At 40.2% G+C, this 5415-nt stretch overlaps 1 pseudogene; it reads left to right on the forward strand.

Moving 5' to 3' along the window:
• Positions 1-1558: 1558 nt before the first annotated feature.
• On the forward strand, positions 1559-2326 carry LOC102733717 (axonemal dynein light intermediate polypeptide 1 pseudogene; annotated as a pseudogene).
• The last annotated feature ends 3089 nt before the right edge of the window (positions 2327-5415 follow it).

Genomic DNA, 5415 nt, shown 5'->3' on the forward strand with positions numbered 1-5415 from the left:
GCACCAAACAGTGTTCTGCACTTAATATATATGCAACCCAATATCTGTTTGCATAATATATAATTGAATTGAAGTAAATTAACTTCCCCTAGCAAAATTTTTGTCTCTACATACGGATTGATTTTATTTAGGGGGAAGAGGGATGTCTGTCCCTCTTGGAGGTTTACGGAGCTCTGTGGAGTTAGGAACTATGATCAGTGCTCATCGAGCATAGCACTGAACATTTTGAAAAGGTCTTTTGCAAGTATCTTTTCCAACTTTTCTTGTCCAAGCTAAATAACCCAGCTCAAAACTTATCTTCTCTTAGAGTCTTTTACATTAACGTCAGAAATATATCTCTTCCTCTGTATTCCTTGACATTATTTTTGTGTTCCATAAGAATATGATTTATGAAGTTACCATAGTTTGTAAAACTGGAAGGCATGGTAGAAGTTTCCAGGCCAGTGGTTATTGCCAGTGGTGCAGATCACAGTCCACATGGCATTTAGATTTGTCTTTTTATACACATGACTGGGGCCCATCATCAGAAATTTGGATTATATAAGACAGTAGGGTATTGGTTTCATGTTTAAGGTCTGAAGTCAGATAGGACTTGATACATAGTATGGCCCCTTTTGCTTGTCATCAAGTGACTCAGACAGTGCTTGTCAAACTTCAATGTACACACAAATCACTGGGGGGCACTCTTGAAAGTGCAGATTCTGATCCAGCAGGTCTGCAAGAGGACCCAGGATTTTGCATTCCCAACAGACTTCAGCTGATGATGGTCCAGAGAACCTAGAAGCTCATTGCTTAATATATTAAAATCTCAATTTCCTCATATGTCTCATAGAGCTGTTGTAAAAATTAAAGATACAATGTATATGAGGTAGCTTTACCACATAGCATGCACAATAAATGTTAGACATTTTATTACTATCATTATTAAGGCCAGCTTCATGGGCTTGGGCCAGTATAGTTGCACAGAGCTCTGTCTTAAAGGGCTCTGTATTTGGTTTAATGCTCTTGTCACCATCTTGAATTCTTTATAATTTTATCTTTGAACTTGTATTTTATAAGTGAAGTTCAGTGGAGCAATGGGGGCATGCATGTGAGCAGAGTAGATACTTGAAACGAACATTATTACCAACATTACTTGCCAACCATTTGCATTTAAAACTTAAAAGTTACCAACAGCACAGAATTCTGATGGATCCAAAGTGAATTTGAGTTCAGTAAGACTCAAAAGTACAAGGTAAATGTGTTACATCTATGACTAAGTAAGACCACACTTTCCTCAAGAGACCATGCTTTCCATTTGAACCAGAACTTGCTTTGAATGAGGAATGAAGACAATTGCAGTCTAAGAATCACAAACATTCCAGGATCTCTATTATATCCTCTCCTACTCAGGTTACTTCCCTGTAGATTAGCTAACCACTTACACTGAAAATATGCCTTAGAAGGAAAGACAAAGATAGGGCAACCCATAGTTCTTTCCTTTTCAATTATTTCTTATTTATCATTAAGCTGAAGGTAGAGATTATTGGTATAGAACGTATGTGTATCAAAAAGTGAAATGCTTCACCATCATGATGTGGACTCTCTGCTCAAGTATGACACACCCAGTGTTGGTGAGCAGAACACGGAGACATGGAGCCCCAAAGCTGGGCCACTGAAAGTCAGCCCCCAGCAGGTTGGATCACTGGGCCCAGTCCCACGACCACCAAAGACCAAGCTCCCTTCAACTTCCTGTGTCCCAAATCCTACAAAGAAGGCAGAAGAAATCTTGAATGCCATCCTGGCCCCGAGGGAGTGGGTGAAAGACACCTGCAGTTGTCCAGCACCACCAGCATGGGGATGGATGTGGTGCATTTCCTGGCAGCTGGATCTGAAGCTGCAGTAGCAGCAGGCCAGGGAGACTGGTATCTGCCCTGTGCGCAGAGAGGTCTACTCGCAATGTTTTGATGAGCTGATCCAGGAGGCCACCATCAACTATGCGGAGAGGGGACTGCTTTTGCTGCAAGTCCAGGACGAGATCCGTATGGACCATCACCGCCTACCAGACCTTACATGGGAGCAGTGTGGTCTTTGGCTCAAGGAAGGTGCTGCAACCTGAACAGGGAAGTTAGGCATGGGGAGGAAAATTGCAGAATTAGAAACAGAAAAGAGAGGTTTGGAGAGGCACGTGAAGGAGCAGAATGCCACATGTGAGGCCACCAAGAAGCGGGAGAGCGAGAGGAGACAGGTGGAGGAGAAGCAGCACAATGAGGAGACTCAGTTCCTCAAGCAGACAAATCAGCAGCTGAATGTCCAACTGGAAGGTATTATTGCACCAAAGAGGTGATATTTTCCATATGGGTCTGCAAGCACTGCAAGCATTGTTACCCCATCATAAGCCCCTTCTAATAAAAAAGTTAGTTTCCTGAAGAAAACAAAAGTGAAATGCATATAGTTAAGTTAGTTTTGTGTAGGGTCCACTGTTCTGGTAAAAGCAAAATATATATGGATATATGAGCTCAGATTGTGAATTGTGCAATTTTGGTGATTCCGCACGTAAGTGCCTTTATATGTGCATTTAAGACTGGCATTGTGCAATATAAAAATGAACAGTAAAAGCCATGCAAATAATTTAAATTTGATTTTTCACTAATTACAATGCCATTAAATGCAAATAAAACACACCATGACAGGTTGAACAAGAGACCACAGAATAAAGGGAAAAGCTTTATATTTTAATACATTTAATGGGTGCTTTTCCTCTGCTTTTTGAATGGGGGTCCCTCTAGTTTGATTTTATACTGAGCTCCAGAGTGTATATAGCTGGCTCTGCCATCATTATTATAATCACTATCAACAGGTCTGGGTGGGGCTTCAAGTTGAAAATCCCTGATAAAACTAGAAGTAATTTTGCGAAATTACACAGATCAGGAAACTTATCTACAGTTGAGCACAGTTCTCACCCTATAATTTATTGGTAAAACTAACAATATTTTTTACTTTGCACAAATATTGTATTCTGAGGAATGTCTGAGTATTTTGTGTTGTCTTCAAATTCTCCTTCGGGAAGAAAATATCAGCACAGTGCTTGTTCCACCTCGTGCCATCTAGAATTGGTCCCTATCTTTTCTGGATGCATGTATTGTTTCAGTTGGCCACACCTGTTACACAGACCATGCTCTCACTTGAGTTGGGATTACACAACATACCTCAACTTCCCAACTATACTGAGACTTGGAGGCCTTCCTCGTAGCACTCTTCACACTGGATAGATTTCCACACAATATAGTCTTTTCCTGATGAGTGAATGAGTGAATAGGCTAAGTAATTGAACAGACTGTGGACCCATTTTAATAATTACCAAAGGAAGAGGGTTAGATTCTGAGGCATTATGTTAAATTCTAATTTTGACTGCATTTATGGTTTCACCAGAGAGAAAGCAGCCATGTGTCAGTTATCATACAGTGTTGTCTTCATCTTTCTGGAATGAGGCTATTTGATTCCACTATTTCAATTTATTATTGTGAGATAAATAATAGTTCTTATAATTGAAAGTGAGCAGGAAGACATGGGATACAATTTCTAAAGGTAAGAACTGCCTAAATTGGTCCTCAACTGATGCAGCATCTGCCCTGTGTAGACATCTTGAAATCCATATTCCATTCATATAGTCCCAGCCCGAGCAGCTAAGACTTTCAGCCTATATATTGCACAGTTGACATTCTGCCTTGTGTGTGGTGGGGGGAGGGAAGTAGGGGGAGTTTGCTCTCCTCTGGTGCTTCATGTATCATCTGGTGCCAGAGGCTATGAGAATACAACATTGATGGACCAATGGGCTGATCCAATATGGCAAATCCTATATTCCTGCTTGGGTACAAATGAATAACCTCATATAGTTCTGCACACATTCAACAAAATGATGAAAGGGAGAAAAAAACAAATGGAATTTCCTGATCATTGCATTCCACTTTATTTCTCTGTTCTAACTTTGTAAGTGAATTCAATGTCTGTAGAAGGCAATTGATGGCTCTAAAAGAAAAGGAAAGAAAAATGTTAAAGCCCCAAACCACAATTTGAGCACTGTTAAGCTTGGTTTTCTTCTTCTGCTGGAATCCTCAGCTGGGCTTCTCATGTTGCAGCCTTCAAAGGTCATCTCAGCATTTCAGAGCTCAGGGACTGTAGATTCTGCAGGACAGGGCTGCAGCCCTAGGTCTGCTGCCTCTTATTAGTAGGCGGAGCAAGGACATGAGGACAAAGAAGGGAAGAATTGACTAGGCACATAGGAGAGAAGAAAGTGATGCTTCAGTTTGTCTCCAAACCTCTCCAATACATCTTCTAAGGGATCATGCTCCATGCCAATCATTTCACCTTCTCCACAGCCCACCCTATGCACACTTCCAGCTTCTAACTTTCTAGAATGCCCTATGATTTAATTTTTCTGCCTATCTCATTCTTGGGCTATATATTCTGTGTCCCACCTCCAGTATGAAGTCTTCCTTAATCAACCCAGACTACAATATTCCTCTGTCACTGTGAGTCTGAAGGATTTATTACATATTTCTTGTTTGTCATCATGTTGCTCTGCACCTTAATTTTTATTTTGCACAAATACATATTTCTTCCTGTTCAGTAGGTTAATTTAGGGAAGGTATGGTGCTTTTTCTCACCTACAGTTCTGGGTAGTGCGTTTTACACCATAAGTTTCTAATTAGTATTTATTAACAAAAATTACTGTGTTATCCTTAAAATAAGTATATGTAGGCCGTTTGTTTTTATGTGTGTATATACATACATGTATATACACACAAAAATATTTAGGCATATATACATATATGGGTATATGTTTGTGTGTAGTGATTTTTCTAAGTAAGTAATTTTCTCCATAGTCAGTTGATTTTCTTTATTTTGAAGCTTCTACACTGGCTGAAAATAGCTGAACAGAGCCTGTATTTCCAAGGGCCAAGGTCCACCAAACACTACCCTATTACCAGAGCTGCCCACTCCGCCTGCTTTGAGCATCAAGGACCAGGAAGTCTGATTCCAACTTGATTATATTTAGGTGGAGAAAGGAGGAAGGAGGATAACCCATCCATCATACCCCAATCAGCCAATTTAAAAGATCAGGGCATATTAACCAGACAAGAATGAGCAGGACAAATGTGCAAAAAGGCCCAATGGGCATAAACCATATATGCAATGCAAGGAGCCAATACTGCAGAAAGAGTGCAAAAATAATTGAATGCGAACCACTATACATAAATCCAGATGAGATTCAAGCTGTGACCTTGAGGTGAAAAGGCTCCTTAAAAGGCAACCAAAGCTTTCTATTCTAAAGGGATTAAATCTCTGAAAATCATTCTCTTTCTCTGCATTCATGTTTCACACTTTGTCGTGCTCACATAAAAAGGGCAGATACGCCAGCAGTTCGGTGTTTAC

Source organism: Leptonychotes weddellii, chromosome 13 (assembly GCF_054177405.1).
Source record: "Leptonychotes weddellii isolate Sample4059 chromosome 13, ASM5417740v2, whole genome shotgun sequence".
In the NCBI taxonomy this organism is placed as follows: domain Eukaryota; kingdom Metazoa; phylum Chordata; class Mammalia; order Carnivora; family Phocidae; genus Leptonychotes; species Leptonychotes weddellii.